This window comes from Marmota marmota, unplaced genomic scaffold, assembly GCF_001458135.2.
Source record: "Marmota marmota marmota unplaced genomic scaffold, marMar, whole genome shotgun sequence".
NCBI lineage: Eukaryota > Metazoa > Chordata > Mammalia > Rodentia > Sciuridae > Marmota > Marmota marmota.
In genome coordinates, this window is record NW_026000119.1 from 4,508,939 (window position 1) to 4,530,571 (window position 21,633).

A 21,633-nucleotide genomic window follows, 5' to 3' on the forward strand; every position below is an offset into this window, starting at 1 on the left:
TTTGATCTTCTTCAATGGATCACAAATGTTCTTAATGACTTCTAGAATGGTGAATCCTTTCCAAAAGGTTTTCAGATTGCTTTGCCCAGACGCATCAAAAAAAATTACTAGCTATGGAAGTCATAGCCTTATAAAAATGTATTTCTGACTTGAAAGTCAGAATTGCTCCTGGACCCATAGGCTGCAGAATGGACGTTGTATTAGCAGGCATGAAAACAACCTTGATCTCATTGTGCATTTCCATCAGAGCTCTTGGGTTACCAGGTGCACTGTCAATATTTCCAAGGAATCTTTCTGATCAGTAGTTCTTAACAGAAGATGTAAAATGTGGAGTAAGCCATATTGTATACTGATGTGATGTCGTCTAGATTTTGTTGTTCCTCTGGAGAGCTCATAAGTATTTAGAGCACAGATGCTGAACTTAATTGATAAATGTTGTGTGTGTTCTAATTCTTAAGGGCTCTAGGATTTTCAGAATGGCAAATTACCTTTGGTTTAAAGTCACAAGCTTCATTATCCCCTTACAAGAAAGGCAGGCATTGACTTCTCCTCACTAGCTATGAAAGTCCTAAATGATATCTTCTTCCAGTATAAGTTTTTTTTTTTTGTCTACATTAAAACCTGTGGTTGGCACAACTGCCTTCTTCGATGACCTCAGCCAGATCTGGATCACTGGCTGCGGCTTCCCCCATTGGCATCTCCTGCTTCACTTTGCACTTGTGGTTATGGATACGCTTCTCTCCTTAAGATCCATGAACCATCTGCTAGCTTTGGGCTTTTCTTCTGCAGCTTCTTAACCTCTCTCAGCCTTCGTAGAATTGAAGAAGGTCAATTAAGGCTTGGCCATGGATTAGGCTTTAGTTTAAATGGATGTTGTGCCTGGTTTGATCTGTCAAGACTAGTAAATCTTTCTCCTTTTTTAGAAATAAATCTGTTTTGCTTTCTTCATTCATGTGTATTCTGGAGTCGTGATTTTAATTTCTACCAAGAGCTTTTAGTTTGCTTTCACAAGTTGACTTTTGGCACAAGAGGCTTGCTGTCAGCCTGTGTTGGGTTTTGACAGGCCTTCCACACTAAGCTTGATCGTTTCTAGCATTTGGCTTAAAATGAGAGATGCCTGACTCATCTCTCACTTGAACACCTAGAGGCCCCTGCAGGGTTGTTAATTGGCCTAGTTTCAATATGCTGGTGTCACAGGGAATACAGAGGCCTGAGGAGAAGGAAGGAGAAAGTCAGTGGGTGGAACAGTTAGAACACACACAACATTTATCAATTAAGTTCAGCATCTTTTATGGGGCATGGTTATGGTGTCCCAAAATTACAACAATAACATCAAAGATCACTGATCCCAGATCACCAAAGCAGAAATAATAAAAATTAAACATGATGTATTGCAAGAATTACCAAAATTTAATGCAGAGACATGAATTTAGCACATGCTGTTAGAAAAATGACATTGATCGACTTGTTTGATGCCCGGTTGCCACAAACCTCCAATTTGTAAAGAGCAAAATATCTGTGAAGCCCCATAAAGTACAGCAATAAAATGAGGGATGTCCATATACATGTAGTACCAAGTATGATGCTTGAGCATGGCTAGGGTTGAATAAAAGCTAGTTGACTGATTTTGTGCAGTGTTGTTTCATGAGATCATCTCATACTACACGCAGGGTCAGATTCTACTTCCGTGTGTGCTTCAGAAATGTTATTCACAACATATGTTTGTTACTTAATCTATTTCTATCTTGGTGTTTCTGCAATGACTCTTTCAGCTTTCACCCAGCAATTTTGTCTGCTATGACTCTTATAAGAAAGAAAACCACTCTTTTTTTCTAGAACATTTTTATTGTACTCCCACTTGGGCAGATAAAAATGAATCTGACATCAGACGTTGAATGACGGCAGTGTTCACATAGATGTACTCTTTCCATCTTTGCCAATCTCATGAGATCTGTAAATTTATAGCACTCTGACTTCCTTCAAAATGTCCTGAAGGGGAGTCAGAGAGACCCAGACTGTCATTCTAGCCAGGTCAAGAAAACATGGACAGGTATCAGGGCTGATGTAAAGAGGAGGCAAGGGCATCCTATCTCTTAACATGGGGTCAGCTCTCAGGGTGAGTTCCTGAAGAACATAGATCTTGTTAAGAGTATGTGTCTCATACACAATAGTTCATGGATGTCATTTGAATATTCATTTATAGACCATGGGGATCTCTGATTCTGGAAAACAAATAAGCAAACAGCAATTGCAAGAAGATATTAGGAAGTGCATTCACCCATTACTTAATAAGGTATCTTCTTTTTCCTCCCCTCATTCTTCTCTTTGCTTAATCTATTTTAAGAACATTAATTTTTCTTCTCCTATCCTAGGGTCTATATTAGTCCACTTGGGTTTCCATAACAAAATCCCACAGACCCAATGGTTAAAACAACAGAAATGTATTTCTCATAGTTCTGGGGGCTGGAAAGTCCAAGATTAAGATGTCAATCAATTTGGTTATTAGTGCAGGCTCTCTTGAGTTTTAGATGGTCAACTTCTGGGTGGGTTCTCTCCTGGCTTTTCCTAAGTGTGTTCACATAATGGTCCCTTCTTCTGCTTCTAAGGACATTAAACCCATTTGATATAGATTAATTATTGTAGTTGAGGCACTATCTCCAAATGCAGTCTCATTGGGGTTTCAACCTATAACTTGGAGTGGAGGAGGAATAAGGAAGAGAAATCCTGAGGCCAGGTTTATCTTTGTGATTTATCTCAAGTCTAGGATTTGCTATTTATTGAATTACTGAATACAAAGTTTATCTGTAGAATATTGCTGCTACTAGTAATTATTTAGGAGTGATAGATCTATTTCTGGAATATTTCAGTTTTGCATTATTCCTATTTTAAGATGGAATGAACAATAAATTCAATGGTAAAAGCAGTTGCTTATTACTGACCATGGGCAACTGACTGATACTATTTAGTGTGCCATCAGAAAACCTTATTTACAATTTAGAAGGTTCCTGAAAGGAGGAGAAAAATCCATTCTATTATTACTGCTATCAATAGAACAGAGAAAATCATTTTCAGATATTCTAATTTCATTACTTGAATAGATATTATATAGCAATATTCCAAACTAACTTATAATATCCATATTATTAAAACCACTAATGTTCTTTGTCTTATAAGACAGTCAAAATAAAATCATGCCATTGAGCTGTCAATGTTAAGAGGAAAAAAGTATTATTTATCCCTATTTAGATACTAACTTACTAAAACTTACATCTTAGTAAGTTAACTTACTAACTTACTAACTTACATCTTTGCCTCACCTAAATCATCTATATGATTTTTACAGAGCACATTGGTTTTAGCCAATTCAGGAAAATCGCTGACCAATTTGATAAGAGGGAAAAAAAAGTTAAACCAGTTTTTTTGAATCAGAACACACGATAATGCCTATAGTCCTTATTATTCCGGAGTCCAACACATAAACTGTGATTTTAAAAGCGCATTTGGGAGATAGAATGCCAAAATCCGATGTTTTTGATAGAATCCTGGAAGGGGAAGGAACTTTAGAAATCTTCAAGTTTGACCCCTTCTGGGTGGTCAAGGCCATTGCTCCAGATGGAAGCCCCCAGAACCTGGACTACAAGGTGGCTCCTTGTCTGTCAAGTCCTGTCAGGCTTCTCACCCATTCTAAGTTTAGATGACTTCCAATATGCACCACAACATTCTCTACTTAATAAAACATTGCCAAACAAGTAATGCCACAGACATTTCTTGACAAAATCATCTCAAACCCAGAGAAGTGTTTGATCTTTAAAGAGCACGAGAAGTAGCCATCCCTGAATATCCTAAGAACTGTGTGGGTGTGATGCCTGTAACACGTTAGATTTTTTTTCTATTAAAAGATTTTAGTTAGAAACAATTATAATTTTTTAAGTTTAAAGGATTTTCCTGAATGTCTTAAGGTTTGTTATTTTTTTTTTTTTACTAGCTGTACTTCACCATCTCAACTGCTTTGCTTTACATTCCTTTCTTCAGTTTGTGAAATTGCTCTTCCTTCTCTCACTAGCCCTGAAGAATATCCTCTTATTAACCAGACAGTGATTAGTGAAGGTGAGAAAAGCCGTGTGTACCTGTGCATATGTCTCCAGAAAGCAACTAGTGAATCGTCACCATTCGATTTTGAAAGTTATAGAAATACAAGAATATATCTGTGTGTCATATTTTTAAACCAATATCGCAGTCATTTCCTATTTCCAAGTGGCACGTGATGTGAGACAGCTGAAATGTTTCAAAAATAGGGAAAATATCTTAGAAAACACATGTATGTGAAACACATTTTGTGTTGAGTTTGATAAATAGCATGAGAGCTTGGCAGAGTCTGAATGATTTATTAGAGGGCTGTTATTTTTATGTAGCTGTATGCTCAAATCGGAGCATGAGAAATGGCTTGGTTTTCTCATGCAAAATGGTAGGATAAAAATGTGTTATTGAATTGAATTAATATAATAATAATACATATATACATTTACATATATACGCAATATAACTATACACATACATATAAATACTAATCTACTTATACATGGAAATATATATCACTGGCTAAAATAAGGGCAGTAGTTCGGTGATAGCTACACAGATGAATATGACAATGTATGAGAGAGGAAGTCATGTAAACATTTAAGCTACATTGGTTAGACAATGATCAGGGTTATGATAAGAGTCAGGACCTCTGCAATGGGTAAGGAGGCACTAAGATCAATGTTACCAAACAACATACCAACCCTCAAAACAGAATCAAACAAAACCAAATTATCTGTGTCTCCTTCCCAGTTCTTGTCTAGAAATTTTCATCAGCCCAGATAAGTACAACTCTTACAAGTTCTGAGCCTGGGTTTCAGAGCCAGAGTGTCTGGGATTAAATCCCTGCTCTGCCTCTTCTTGATTGTGGGATCTGCGAAAGTTACTTGACTTCTATTCCTTGGCATTGTCACAAGGGCTAAGTGAGTAAGTCTGGAGCATGTAAGTGACCCAGCTGAGGGTCAGCACGCAGGTGATGAGTGAATTTGGGGTACAGAGGAGGGAAAAGGAACTGTGTTTTTTGCTTTTCTGAAGAGTGATATTATTTTCTGATTTAAAGTCTAAAAAAAATTAAGTGAGAAAAACTACATTGATTAAACATCGTATCAACAATTTCAAAATTAAAATGTCCTAGGAAATGTGAGCTCTGTGGACTTCATCGTAATAGCCTTTTCACAGAGGCTCCCTGGATTTTTATTGGACATGAAAATCCATTTTCCAAATCAGATTACAGAGGATCAAATGAGGTAAAGTTGTCCTTTAGACTTTTCACTTCCTGCCTGGGGGTAACAAAAGAGAACCACCCTGCCTTTCCTCTATGTCATTCCTCCCCTCCCCCGCCATCCAGCCATGATCTCAGGTTAGTAGGGATCTTCAAGTGTTCAAACTGCTCCCTGAGAGAGTGGAAACTTTCAGAAACAGCATTTAGGTTATCATGGCAAAATACAATACGATGTTTTTTTTTAAGTACCTCTCAAAAAACTTTGTAAAAACTGCTTTCGTTTTCCCTTTTGAGATTTTTCTAGAGTGCTCTGGAAAAATATAAGAAAACAATGACAAACTCTTAATAATTTCCAGATCAATATTTGCAGAACATTTGTGTTCAGGTCTTTAGGGCTGTCCGTAAAGACCTGGGTGGTCACTCTAAGCTATTCTAAAATGGTGGGGTGCTCAGTAATTTGGAACTGTAGGAAATGGGGGAAGAGTCTTTGCACTGAGGAATTGAAAGAATGAATCACCTAAAGGACAGAAATTGACTTTTGTAGTAAATAAGAAATTGTTTCTATGTCTCCAGGTCTGACTTTGTACTGCTAGTACCTTGGATTCCTTGAAGTCCCTGATTACCTGGGCAGGCTGGAAGTAAAGGGAAATAGCTATTTCCAGGAAAGGGGATTTATTTCCTTCAACCAATCAGTAACAGAAATTGGTGGAAAAATGCCCAGTTCCTTCACATCTCCAGGGATGACTCTGAGATGAGCATCCTAAATCAATGGTGAGAGCCCCGCAATAGGTTGAGGTCACCAATTGCCTACAGTGGTAACTGGTGCCACCGTGCCCTCTTCTTGTCCGGGTACCACCTCCTGTCCAAATTACTTGCACTTGCATCTTATCTCAGGATTGGAGAAAACCAAACAAAGGCAACTCAATACAGCAAAATACTTTTGGAGAGGAGGAAGACACTTCATGTCAGAAGATGAAAAATGGCATTATCCCCAAATTTTCTTCTTTCACTCCAGGAAGAAACAAGTGGTTACAGATGGAAGTTAATTAACAGTATAACAAATTTAAAATTTTTTTCATCGTTGCTGAGGTATGATTAACACACACACACATATATTTAAGATATACAATATGATATTTTGTTGAACATATATATTGTGAAATGATCATCACAACAAGCTAATTACCCCAGTACATGACCTTATATAATTACCCCTCCCCTTTTGTTGTGAAAGCACTTAGGATCTACTATTTTGGCAAACTTTAAGTATCTAACACATTTCTACTTACTATAGTCATCATGCTGTACAATAGATCTCCAGTATGTATTCTTCTTATAACTGAAAGCTTGTACCCTTTGACAAATAACTTCCCATGTTCCACCCATTCTAGCTCTTGGTAATCACTTTATTTATGAGTGTAATGTGTTTAGATTGCACATGTAAGTGATATCATGCAGTAATGTGTGTCTTGCTTATTTGACTTAGCACAATGTCTTCCAGGGTCATCGTGTGGATGAAAATGGCAGGATCAACTTTCTTTTATTTTATTTATTTTTATGTGGTGCTGAGGATTGAACCCAGGGCCTCGCACGTGCTAGGCAAGTGCTCTACCACTGAGCCACAACCCCAGCCCCAGGATCAACTTTCTTAAGGTCGAATAATATTCCATTATATATAGATTTCACATTTTCATACCTATATGCACATATTGATATCTATAGTTACATTTTCTTTATTTATTCATCCATTAACAGATACTTTAGTTGATTCCAAATCTTCATTATTTTGAATAATGCTTCGATAAACATGGGAGATAGGGAACTGTTGGGAGTACTGACTTAATTTCCTTTGGATAGATATTTGTAAGTGGGATGGATGAACCTTATATAGTCCGATTTTTAAATTTTGAGGGGCCTTGGTAAACTGTCAATTTACATTCCCATGAACAGTGTACCAACCAACCAGGGTTCCTTTTTCTTCACATTTCACCAGCACTTGCTTTCTTTTGACTTTTTGATTATAGCAACTTAACAGTTGTAAAGTTATATTTCACTGTAGTTTTGATCTGCATTTTTTTGATGTTATAAAGATGTCAAGGGCCTTTTCATATACATGTTGGTCATTTATATATCTTCTTTGGAAGAATGTAAATTTAGTTCTTTGTCCATTTATTTATTGGTCTTTTTGTTTGTTTGTTTTCTATTTTGCTATACAGTGTATGAATTCTTTGTATAATTTGGACATGGGCCTCTTATCAGATACATGGTGTGCAAATATTTCTACTATTTCATAGGTTGCCTGTTAGGGTTTGAATCTCACATGCCCCTCAAAGCCCCATATGCTAAAGACTTAGTTGCCAGCCTGTGGTACTATTGGGTGGTAGTGGGACCTTTAGGAGTGGGACTGTGGGAGGAAGTAAGGTCACTGGGGCATGCCCTTGAAGAGGATATTCTCTTTCTTCCTTCCTAGCCACTGCAAGATGAGCAATTTCCTCCACTTTGCATTTCCACCATGATGTGCTGCTTTGCCATCACCCAGAAGCAATAAAGCCAAGTGAACTATGGACACAAACCTCTAAAACCATGAGCCAAAATAAACCTTTCCTCTTTTAAGTTGATTTATCTGAGGTATTTGTCACAGCAATGGAGATTCTGGCTAACGTGCTGCTTTTACTGTTAATGTCCTTTATGGTGTGATGTTGTCCAACTTGTTGATTTTTACTTTTGTTGTGTGTGCTTTTGGCATTAAATCCAAAAAATTGTTGCCAAGGCCAATGTTAAGGGACTTTTTCTTAATGTATTTTTCTGAGATTTTTATGGTTTCATGTCTTATGCTTATCTTTAATCCATTTTGTGTTGACTTTGTATTTGGTATATGGATCCATTTATTTTTTTCTTCTGCTTCTTTCTTTTCCTCCTCATCCTTCTCTTTTTCTTTCTCCTCCTCCTCTTCCTCCCCCACTTCCTCCTCCTTCTCCTCCTCCTTCATGTGGATATCTAGTTTTTCCAGCACCATTTTTAAGGCTATCTAATTGCCTGTGCTTTCCTCCTTTGGTGAATATTTGTTGACTCTATGTGTGTTTATTTTGATGTTTTCAATTCTGACTATTAGCCTTTATGTCTATTTTGATGCCAGTACCATATTGTTTGGATTACTATAACTTTGTAACATAATTTGAAATCAGGAAATATGATGTCTCCAGATTTGTTCTTCTTTCCCAATATTGCTTTAACTATTCAGGTCGTTTGTGATTCCATATGAATTTCAGGATTATTTCCCCTGTTTCTGTGAAAAATGCCTTTGGAATTTTGACAGGAATTGTATTGAATCCTATCAAAATGACTTTGGGTGAAATGGACATTGAAAATTTATCAGTTCTTCCAATCTTTGAACAAAGAATATCTTTCCATTTATTTCTCTTCAATTTCTTTCATCAATATTTTATAGTTCATAGAATACATCTTTCACTTCCTTGATTAAAATTATGCCTAAGCATTTTATTCTTTTTGATGCTATTACAAATAGGATTTTTAAAAATCTACAATCCTTTTAAATTTCTCTCTTTGGAACAAAAGGACTGACTTCCCCTAGGTGCCACTCACCTTCTCCCTTCCTTTTGTACCTAGTTGGCTCAGGGATGCTTCAGGCTGCCTGTCCATCAACTGGGGAAGCACATGTTGCTGCCTCTGTCTTGATACTATGTCCACTTGCCTTGAAGGACAGGTGTAGGTAGGACCCACAAGGATTTATGTGACTGAGAGAATAGGTTGCTGTTTACTTCTTTTGCTTCAGATCATCATGTCCCATCACATTTCCATGAGGTTCTGTGGCCTCTGTTCCCTGAAACCAGGGAGTTATAACAGACAGAGGAAGCTGGAGATGTCTTCCACTGCTCCTGAGTCAAACAGTCAAAAGTCTCATAGACCTGTCCCTGTATAGCAGCTCTGAAAAACCCAGTGTCTGGCAGGCAGAGTATCACCTATGTGTTCTTAGGATGAGGTTGTCTGAAGCTTCTTCACAGGCCTGCATAAATTTTCTTCTCTTAACCTCTCCCTGAGGTATCTGTTATTTGTCCATAAACAGAATGACAACATTGATTAGAAGGCACAGATGGCTGCCTGTGATGGTGTTTGGTTATGTCACTTCACTGTTTATTGACATTGTCACAGTGTAAAGAGAACTGTCACAAGTTTCAGTATTATCTCCTTGATTTCATGCAATTTGACAATTTTGTCTTTGTTCAGTGAGATAAAGAAAACATTTTTCCTCTTTTGGAACTATAGGGGAGGATGAAGAAGGCTATGCTCCTCTCTCCTCAGTATACTTATATCTAGGCCACTCCCTCTTGTACTCCCTCATGTCACCTCCCTTGGAAAACTTTCCAAAGTACTCCACCTCCACATATGGCTTCCATTTGGAGTTCTAGGCAAGAAGATCATGTATGCCTGCTCAGGGTTTGTAGTGTTAGCCAGAGATGAGCAGATAGCTGAGGACCTGACAAAGGCCACAGAATTGCTTTTGGTTCCATGGGGAAAGGGGTAAAGTGGCCAGATCAAGACCTGAAGGAGCTGAGGAAAGTGTATGTGGGTACAGCATGGCAGGACCCTAGGCAAAAGACTCCTAGGAGAGAGAGGACAGTCATTCCAGTATTGCATTTATAAGGGATCTTAGTAAATAGCACCCCATTTCCTTCATAAACAAGTTGAGCAAAGAAATGAGAAAGATAAAAATGTAAATTTGGTTTCTGGTAGAACTACAAGAACATCATTTCTGTCATATACAAAGTATAGTTACCCCAAAACCCACATGGAAAGACCACATAGGGATAAGAGATAGGGTGATACCCAGATCCAGATGTGTGAATGAGTGAGACTGCAGCTGGTTCTAATCCAAGCCACCGTCTGACTCTAGCCAGATGAGTGCTCATAGCCAAACCCTTTCCATGGTCTTGATTTGCAAAAACAATAAGTCCTGTTAAATGATTATTATTTTAGCTCATTAAGTTTTATAATAGTTTATTATACATCAATGGGTAATTGGAATCCTACTTTTTCATTTTGAAAAAAAAAAGGTTAATTAACATCACTTATCAGATGGTACCTTCTGCAGTTACCATTAGCAAGTCCTCTGTGTGTAGGTGTGTGTGTGTTTACATGGGTATGTGTGTATATGTGTGTTTAGATGTTTCCCATTTTAGTGCATCTTTTCTAAATTACCACTATTTTCTGTTTTATAAGCTTTCTAGCAAATAGCATCTACAACTGGCCTGAATGTCTGCATTTCTAACAAGCTCCTAGGGGATGCTGATGCTTCAGGTCAGGGACCACACTTTGAGCAGGAAGGCATTAAACTATATTGCTTCAACTACTAGCTTCTGGGCTGGATCTGTCTGAGCAAGTTATAGGTCATGGTCCTCTTGGAATAACTAATCCTTGCTGCCTCACCAAACTGTACTATAGGGTTTACAATTAGATCATAACCTCTGATAACCATAAACCTGCCCTACATCAGAGGGCTTTTCAGGCTCTGCTTCCTCTAGGTCTGTTGGTTCTGTTACTTTCAACCCTCATGCCAGGCCAAGTTATAAGAAATGACGTCTCAGTGTGACATGGCTCTGAATTGTGGCCAATGTGTTGTTCTCCTGTTCCTGTAGGCAAGACATATTTAAAATAAACAGAAAGGTTTGTGTTGATTAGGATTTTGAGGACTTTTTATAATTCTTAGAAATTACCAGATGTTTTAGGAAGTTGTAATTGAATTTTCCATAATCTTTCTTATAAGAGAAAGAACTTTATTATCAATATCCAAGTAGCCAATAATCACAACATTAGGTTTATATCCATTCTTTTTTCTTATTTTGATTTTTATATTTTGGTCCATTTTCTTAAAGCTAACATCTACATAGTCATGCATTCCTGATGTAGGTGTTAGTAGAGGGAAGCTGAGCAAGAATTTAAAACTATGGTATCAATTTAATACTTAAGGAATGACTCTTCTATACACCTGTGTTTGGCAATGGATTATGATAAAAAAGCAGGAAGGCAAATTTATAAGATACCAAGTCAAGCAGAGCTCCAGCTAGTCACCTAAATGTACAAAAGAAACAAGACTTCAAACCATCTCTGTTAGTCTAACCCAGACAATGTTGCAAACCTTGCAAGTTTAGCAGCTTGATCAATTGAAATAGCCTCTCCTGAAATGTCTATAGTATGACAATAGCTACTATGCAATAAAGAATAAAAAGAAAGAAGGAAGAAAAGATATTTGACTAAATTGGGGGAATACTGAAGACAATTTGAATTCTTTCTTGAAGGATGTCCTAAACCTCTAGGATATCAAGATGCAATATGAAGTCTCCAGAGGGAGTTAGCTACCGTATGCCTATATGTTTTTTAATTTCAAAATCTCATTTTGGTTTCTTTGTTTTCTGCTTGAATTTAGAAAACATTTGGCTTGGGAAAATTCTTTAAAATATGCAGCTTCCATTGCACATCTGGTGAAAAGTCTTATATATGTTGTCATTTCAAATGTCTTTATGACAGTCTGAGATGGGTGTAACATACTCAGTAGCAGTAGAATCAGTGACAAACTACAGGAGAGGTGTTACTATCCAAATCTAAATCAATTCAACTTTCAGAAGACATTCTTCTGACCATGCATATTAGTTGTCTATTGCTATTTCTACATAATAAATTGCCCTATTTAGCAACTTTAAACAAATGTTTTGGAGCTCACAGTTTTCTGTAGTTTGGGACCTTTGGGACAGCCTAGCCAGGTGGAGCTGGCTTAGGATCTTTCATAAAGTTAAACCCATATTTTAGTCAAGGATACAGTTATATGAAGGCTTGGCTCTGGCTGGAGGATGTCTTCCAAAGGTATTCACATGGCTGTTGGCTGGAGGCCTCAGTTCTTTGCCAGATGGGCCTCTCCATAGGACTGCTCACAACATGACAGCCAGATTTCTCCAGAGCAAGCTATGGAAGAGAGATAAAGAATAAGCAGAAAATTGCTGTACCTTTTTATGTTGTTTCCATTTTTCTGCAATTATAAAAGAGTGCAATTAACTTGACAATGGAATATTTTTAGCACATTGTTTTTCTTCACATATGTTTTTAGAGCTAGAATTATTCTCATACTGCTATCATGACTCAAATATCATCTCCTCTGAGCGGTCTTATCCAACTTGTCTAAAATAGGCCCTTCTCCTGTCACTGTTTATTCAATTACCCTATTCACTTTTTGTAATATTATCACTGCCTGAAATTATGATAAGCTCCATGAATACAAAGATTTTGCTTAACATTTTCCTGGAATCTAGAATAGTGCCTGGCATGTGGTATTTGCTTGATAAATATTTCACTAATAAATAAATGCATAGGAGTCTCTGCTTTACTCTGTCTCCCTGACATTGGTATTATCATTTAAAATAAATAGGTAACTAACTTATATTTTTGACTAAGAGAGTTATTTGCCAGATAGTTTGATATAACAATTCTTTATATATTGACTTATCACCTGCTACATATGTTACTGAGGCAAATTATTTCAAATGAATTTCTTTATCCAGGTCAGATCACTTGTAGTATAGACTTCCTGTTTCCAGATGATATGACAGAGCCTCATAGCTTGAATAAGTATGGCTGAAAGGATTCATTCTGTTCTTGGAAGTGTGGTTACAGCTTCTATTTGCAGAATGGGAGACTTTTGCTTGCTCTGAGTTTCCTGAGTCAGCCTAAGGTCTTTAAAAGCACATCCCCATTAGACCAATGTGACAAAGCTGGGGCTCATCATTTGAAGCTCCTTCAGGGAATCCTTAAAATAGTTCTCTTGCCCCATCCTGCCTGTGGCTGCCCTACTTTTGCTCACTATTATGAAAGTTCCTTGAGTGTCTGGTGGTCATCTGTTTTCCAAATGTTGTCAATTCCATAATGTCATGCCAAGATGAGTGTCACTTAACTGTTGTAGTCCCTAGCTGGCCATTTCCTGTTTAGTAGGTTCACAGGGAATGCTGTTGGGATGTTCAAGCAAGAAGTGAGCTCTCAATATATTCAGAGTTGGGTTTTAAGTTTTGAAGTCACAGTCTGTCTACGGGTATCTCAAACAGTTAACTTTCTTGGTTAGGTTTGCTTCTTTGTCTATCTTTGCAATATTGGATTGACAATTTTCTAACTCTCTGCAGGGGTTTTTTCCATCTTTACATGACTTTTTAAATATGGGTGGAGTCTCCTGGAACAGTTTAGATAATTAATTCCATCTATATATGTATCTATTCATCTATTCATCCATCCATCTATGAAGAAGACAATGGATTATGGCGATAGAAAAAATGTGAGTAAATATGATATTGTAACTCTGACCTATATTTCTGTTGATCAGGGACTATATTTATTTCATGTACATAAAATGGGCTTAAAATTAAACCACTATAATATTGCCTTCTTCTATTTAATATAGCAGAAAAAGAGTAACATCTTTTATTTCATCTTTGTAGTAACGTTCTGGCTATTATAAAACAGGATGACTGGTGTCGGGTAGGGATGGACTAGAGAAAGAAAGAAGGTCTTCATGCTGTCATTTAATTGGGTTGACCTCATGCTGTTCACTGAACTCTATAAGGACATAATTGAAGTGTATAAATGTAGCACATCAAAATCAAAGTACACTTCTATAAAAGTTCTGTGTGAAAATTCAGAAAGTCTTTGCTTTGTTTTGTTTTTTTTTTTTTAAATTGACTTGGCTTTAGTTCAACATATAATTGAATTTGGCCAGTGATAGAATCTTCTATTCACAGATGACTGCAAAGTTGTTCTTGAATTGTTAATGTAGATGTGAAATTGAGGTCATGCTGTTAATTCTTTGTTGTTGTTGTTTTTGATTGAAAACAGTATGACTTTCTGGTATTTTCCTCTAAGAAAGAGCAATGTTAGTCATAATCTTTTTATTTCATTCTCTGAGAGAGCACCTTAATTGGGCCATGGTCATTTTCATCTCCACTTGGGCTATAGCTGAGGATCTGAATGTATGCAGAACATAACTTCAGAGGCCCCAGTGGAACACTTATTTCACAAACTACTAGCTGTGAAGGATCTCTGGGCTTCTGTGGCTTGCAGCTAATATACCCTTCAATCAGCTCAGGGGACACAACACTTTTTCTTTTAATATAAGAATGTTACCAACTTTTTAATTTTGATCTTCTCTCCTTTACAGTGGTATAAACAACTGTGCCTCCTTGTGTGACTGACAAGCTAGTTCCTAGTACAGAAGAGTTCTGTGAGTACCCCGTACCATAGGGCCTTTGTAGACCACTATCAGTAAAGCCATACCAGAGACCTCTGTTTTAAACTATGCTACAGTTGGGGTCATTATGGCAAAAATCTGAAAGTAGCAGGACTATTGTTGTGTCTTTTAAAAAAATATATGACAGTTACTTACCATGGAATGTACAACTAGCTTCTTTGTCAACACTTCTCTGAAAGAAATGGACACTTTTCATATTCTATATTTCCACTTCATTTTTTCTCATTTGTACTTAAGTATTGTATTTGTTCTTTCTATACTATTTGAAATTGTTTGAGGGAAATCATACAGTAAAAAGTAATAGTCCAACAACATTTTTAAGTGAACAAATGGTAAAGATTGAATGGATCTTGACATCACATTTCACTTCAGTAGTTGTGTTCAGATGTCTTGTTCTGTCTCCAAAGAGCTGACTGTGCCAGTCTCTTCCTAATTCTACACTTAGTAGCATCACATCGGTAACTCAAAATTAACCACAGTAGGGTGTTTATGTCACAAATATTAGCAAATTATACATATGGTTTTTCTCCCATGTAAATGTTAAACATTTCTCAACACATTGATGCCTTCATTCAAGAAATAGAGAGAAGTAGGGCAAAGGCTAATCCTGAGAATCCCCAATAGAAAGTCTTTATGATTGGTGGGATTATAGCAGCTCCTGGTGTTGTGTGATGATCCATATAAACTAAGACTATGAAGTTTTGAGAAAATTGTTTTGAACAGGTGCAACAAAACAGGTTATCTAAGTGTATTTTTTTTTTTCAAAATAACCAGTATAGGAAATGATGCACTTGTTCCTCTTAGTTGTCATTGCGCAAATCAGTTTGGAAGCCCCTTCTTGAAGTCAGTTTCAAGGAAATGTTTATGAAGTGTTTATAGTTTTAATATGTGATAATATGTAAAGTAGCTTCGTTTTTTTCACATTCCGATGCATGATATTCTCTGATTTCTCTCGGCCCCCATGCTGCTGTGGTTCCCTGCAGGCTTGTACCCTCTGCAGTCTTCTGTAGTATCCATCATCTACTAAGTGTTGGTGGATGGGGACAGATCTAGTCCTGGCTGTCTCCAGGAGGCTTCTCCATACACTGCCTTTCCCAGAGTCCCACATTCCTTGGTTGAGGGGCACTGGGCAGATGATCCAGCCCAGTTCCTAAACAGATATGTAACCAAGGAATGAAACACCAATCTCCACTTTCTGTAGTCACCTTAAACCTTACCGGAATTCCTGTGGGGCTGCCTTCTCTGGGGTTCAGGGAGGGAAGAAAAGTCCCCTCTTTTCAGTAGGGGGAGCTGCAGGAAGGAAGTAGTTTCTTTTTATAAAAAATAACAGTGCTCTGAAAATGAGCTCTCTCTAGCTCCCATTTCTCATCTTAAAATGTTGAGGGGTGGGAAGAGGGGGAGTAGAAATGCCTCATACTAACACCTCAAGCCCTCAAGTTGGTCTGAACACAACTTCTTACAGTTCTTTTAGGAACTTAGCATTCCCCCCCCCTCAGTTGGGGCCATACTTGTTTAAAAAGGTTTTCTCATCCAGCACCTAATACCAAGAGTCCTGTTGCAAAAATAGATTTTTCTTTAACAGCTTTTATACTTGGGAATTCAGTGTGTGAAAAAAAAGTAGAGACAGTGCAGCACACCGGACTTTTAAATGCTATAGCAGAAGAGTAAATGGTGAGTTTATGTGTGGGACACGCCTGGGAAACCATGTGCATGGAGAAATTAGGATTCTCCTTTTTGTTCAGAGGCTCCTGGAGGTCTTTTCAGGGTTTCTTATATCTTATATCACTGTTCCCTCATTTTATCAATACTTCCTAATTTTTGGAGGAACACTCTATCGTATTTAAAAATCTTATCTTTTAGCACTCCTCTTGCTACTTGGAAAGAAAATGTGGAAGGTCAAGAAGAGGAGAAAAGCTTTGAGAAATTGTGTGATAAGTAACATCTAACTCATTTTTATCCCTTTGGGAGAATCATATTCATTTACCATACGCCACTGATTCAAAACAGATGGACCTGGCTTTAGAAAAAAATGGTAGGAATGTTAGAAATTTGGTTCCTATCATAATTTCTCCCTCTCGGTGAAGTCAGTATTGGCATTTGAGGGGATATGCATTTCACTTAGAACTAGTTGGAATTTGGGGCTGGGGTCAGTGGAGCTTCACTGTAGAATGACTAGAAAGGAAAGAACAGAAAAACAGGGAGATAAGACTAGTGTAGTTTCTGCAGATAGTAAAAACAAGGGCAGAGGAGATGGATTTGAGGGTCACCTGTATGAAAAGGCAGGATGACAGGGGCAAAGGGCACTGCTGGTAGGGAGGTGCTTAACTCTAGAGTCCCTGCAAACTCCAGTCAGTCCCTGGGAAATGCTGACACAGATAGAAGTATGATCGACTCTGGGATGCAAATCACTGTATAAATTATGAGAAACAAATAGAATAACTCATTATTCCAAGGTCTTGAAAGCATGCCTGACACATAATGGAAAGTCGATTAGTGTTCACTTTCTTTCCCTTCCTGCTCTTGATGGTGCTACCAGGTGGCACATAAAACACATTGTGTGAGTTTGGGTCAAAGCATCATTGTGACAACATTGTCTCAGCAGCATTTCCAGTGCAGGTAAAAGTTGAACTCAATGTGTGAAATGGCTGAGTGAGAAAAACAGCAGAGTCACAGGTCAGACTAGAAATAAAACTATAGCCCTACCTGGAGTTGAGAAGGACATGATAGCAGTCGAGTGTCCCTTAGGGAAGCAAGAGTAACTGTCGGTCCCTAACTATTGTCTCCAGAGATCAATCTATGAATCAGTGACCATGACTGTGAGAGGCAAGCTAAGCCTGTGAAGAATGTTGGGAAGTCATAAAAATAAGCAGGTGATGTGGGAGTCCAGGGATAATGAACCTTAGCATTTGGAACATGTTCAAGAATTAAATTCAATTTCTATCTAAGAAGGTCAGGATGCATAGGGCAATTAAAGAGCAGAGATAGGAAGGTGCTTCCTCTGGGAATGACTTGAGAGAGAGGTTGGGCTCTTGGGATCCTCTGCTAAATCATTAATTAAAAAAAAAAAGGAGGGGAGGCTCTTCACATGTATTTGAGCCTTAATACCTAAATCAGATGTCGGCTTTAAGAAGACTTTTCTGACTCCTTTCCTTAGGTATAAGGAAATAATGCATCATAACATTTCAGTACTGCAGAAAGCATTTGTTTATGTGGTGGACCTACAAGACACTCTTGAAAAAATTTTGATTAATTATCTTTGATAGTAATTTATTGTTTTCTGCCATTCACAACCCATTCCTCCTTCCTTTTCTTTTTTGATAAGTGTACCTTATTTTCTTTTGGGAGAATTATCTCTCTTCTATTGTGTATACAGTTTTGGTGGGGTTGCCAATCAGCATGTTTAGTCCTTCATTTGTTGAAAAGTAGATGCATAAACCACAGTGGTCATTTGGATGCAACTGGAACTCTATTTATTGAAACAGAAGGGGATTTATTAGCAGAGGACTAGGGTCCAGGAATTATTTGCAGAATGAAACTGCTCTGCAAAGAGAACAGTTTCCATCAGGAAGCTGAGGTTAGGAACCACATTGCCAACTTCTGTCTACCACTGCAACCATTGGCTCCGGGAATATGCATCTTAGCTGTGCTTAGGGGATTTGAATCATTGCCTCCATAGTCATGACATGTACCTACAATTTAGAAGATCCAGGCCATACCTCTCAACACCTATTAAGCTAACGATTGGATTTGGGGACTTCAGTTAAAACTATTGCAGAAAAATCAAACACTTTGACATCATACTCTACATCAGAAATTGCAGAAGGAGCACAACAGTGGTCTCTGCCTCACATCTGCCCTCTGTTCTTACACAAAGGCATGTGATTATCTAACTATTAAGTACCTTGAGCATCCTCAGCTTCTTCCTGAATTAATGCATTTACTCTGCATGGAGAGCTGCCTGTGACTCACCAGGATGAAGAGCACTCCTGAAGTTCTAGTTTAGAGCTCAAAAGTCAAGGATATCTTCCGACATCATCTAAACCAACCTCTCCTTTCTTTCTAAGATGAAGAATTTCTAGTACAGAGAGGCACTAAGATCATTTCTTTTCTCATCAGACATATTCCTTGATTACTAACATTATAGGAATTCTTCTTGAAATAGTTCACTTATATAACAAGTACAATCCTTTTAACAGCATAGAAATATCCTTGGGGAAGAGAAAGTATATAAACAACTTTTTTGAAAAACTAATTTAGAGTAACATAGGTTTTAAATTGCTGTCATTAGGTAAGAATTTTATTATAGGAATTGTAGCCAGACTTTTAAAAATCTTTAAACATCTTATTAGAAGTTTCTTTGATAAGGAAAATCATACTTAGTGGAAAGCTCTTGGGGTTTTGAGTCCTCAATGGAAAGGCTTTGGGGATTTTTAATGCAGCAATGATTTCTTTTTAAGATTTAAAACTATGATGGGCCTGTCAGTCAGGATCTTCTTAAATAAACGCTTTGCAAATGATCCAGCCACAATTTTATACCCTATGCAGATTCCAAAATGCACTCCCACAAAATGTCGTCTGATGAATAATATTTAACTATTTTTTTAAATAGGAGTGGGCCAAAGACTTTGAAAAACATCCTTAAGAAGCTTCATGGAACTTCCAATTTAGTGAATTTTAACAGCTGTTTCTGCCACTAGGCCTGTAAGTGGAACTTGATTTCCCTTGAGGCAATTCCATTAATTTGTTTTTATTATTTTAGGAGAGCTAATATGCTTTAGCTGGCTCAGTTCTAACACTAGGAATGGTGTGGGTGGTATGGCAATTCTGGTTCTAATCTGTGGTCCTCTGAGGGTTTTCCCCGAAGACCACCCAGATGGGTGATGGGTCAAGAGCAAGCAGGGCTACAGTGTGAGTTGCACCACGTCGTGCCCATACCTCACCCAGGAAAGGGCATTCCTGCCAAGCTCTGGGGGGAAGTTCTCAGGAGACCTGGGCACTCAGCAGTTTCCAAGGTGATAGAAGAATGTTATTTCCCCTGAGCTTCAAATGTGCTAACCATCCCTCGTATTTATACTCATACCTGTTAGAATGCACCTATTCAGAAGAGCTCTGTTCCATTTACAGCAGGCTTCAAGAGGATTGTGTAGTGGCTTCAGATATTTATTAGCAAGTTAAGTGGAATATCTGTCCTTCTGATTTCTCAGTGCTCTTCTATGTATAATATGTTCATATAAGATGAATGCATTTTGAAAAGAAGTATGCACTTACCAAATGTTTTCTTTTAGAGTGTGGTGTAATATGAAACTTATCTAAAACATTATGGTTTATCTCCCTCTCTATACAATGAGTTTAAGTTCAAATTTTTTAAAAATTCTATTACCAAAGGTGGAGGGGAGATACTAAGACATTTTCTTGATTTTGAGCAGTTTGTAAAGTAGGGATTCTTTGATTGATTTATTTCAGAATTAATATTTCTGTCTATTTAAAAATTTTACATAATGTGGTCAGTTCTTTTGGACGGATTAATTTGTGAATTTTTTTTTACATAAGCAATCTAACAAGGATACATTTGAATTACTAAATGTTCAAATTTGTCCAATTTGTTCTAAGGCCGTGGGTTTTGGAAGAGTATCAGGGAAGGAGTTAATTCATACAATCAGATGGACTCTGTGTGGGTTGTTTGCATCTTTATCATAGTCATTGCTTAGTTTTGCCTGACTCATAAGATCAAGTTTTCAGAAGCCAATTTCTCTGCAATTGATTGAATTGTAAACAATTTCTCAGTGAGTAAAATAGCTATTTTCATTATTGTTCTCCTGTACATAACCCTAACTAAGTACATGTTTGATTATTATTGCTGAGTTTTGGAGTAGGCAGAGCTGCTAAGATGTGGACATGGCTAGAAAGTTTTAAAAGAAATTCTTTGCTGCTGATTTCCAAAATTGAACATGTTCACTACAGGAAATATGGAAAATTCAACAAAGAATGAAGAAGAAAATAGAAACCACCCCAAATTTTACCTTTCAGAACCAGCCATTTGTAACATTCTATATTTTTTAAAATTTGCTATGTACATGTATATTTTAATTGTATAAATATATATAATTCTATGATCTATTTTTTCTTGTCTTTAATAGTTACTTATTTGTCCATCTGATGAATATTTATTAAGTGCCTTCAATTGCATATTTCTAAATGGTTACAAGGTATTCAACATGGTCTGTGTTTTAGTAACTTATAATCAGCAATGGATAGGAAAAGATGGCTTTTTTTTTTCCTTTCTGTTATGTGTGCTTCTACTGATTCAGCTCAATGATCTATCTGAATTACCCTGAGCTGAATAGTTTCTAAAAAACTCACAAAAATCAGAAAGTATTATCATTGTCAATGAGTATATGATATATAAGCACTACTTTATATTAATCGCTTTTAATTTAAGGAATGGCTAACCATCATCACTGAATATGGAATGACCAAGACAATAAATAAATGTCTTATGGCAGAAACTTATTTTTTATAATTTCAATAACTCTAAATCATGAAATATTTTAAAAAATAATGAAAAATCATCATGACCACTTTTTCCTTTATATGCAAATAAATTCAACAAATACTTTGTTGAACACATCTAAGACATGGAGTGACAGAACACAGGATGAATATGAAATAATTCCTATTTAGAAGAGCCCACATGCCAGCCAGGAACTGGATCAGTCTTCCAGGACTGCCATTACAATGCCACAGTCTGGGTGTTATTAAACAACAATACCAGTCTTAAACATCAGAATTTTATTTTCTCAAATTCTGGAGGCTAGACATCATGGATCAAGGGAATGGCTGACACAGTTTCTGGTGAGGGCTCTTTTGGTTTGCAGATGGCTGCCTTCTGGCTGTATCCTTACAGGGCCTTTCCTCTGTGGATGCTAGAGGAGAGATCCCTGCAATCTCTTCCTCTTGTACAAGGACACTAGTATTATTGGATTGGGACCCTATTCTTATGATCTCCTTAAATCTAAATTACTTTCTCAAAGACCCT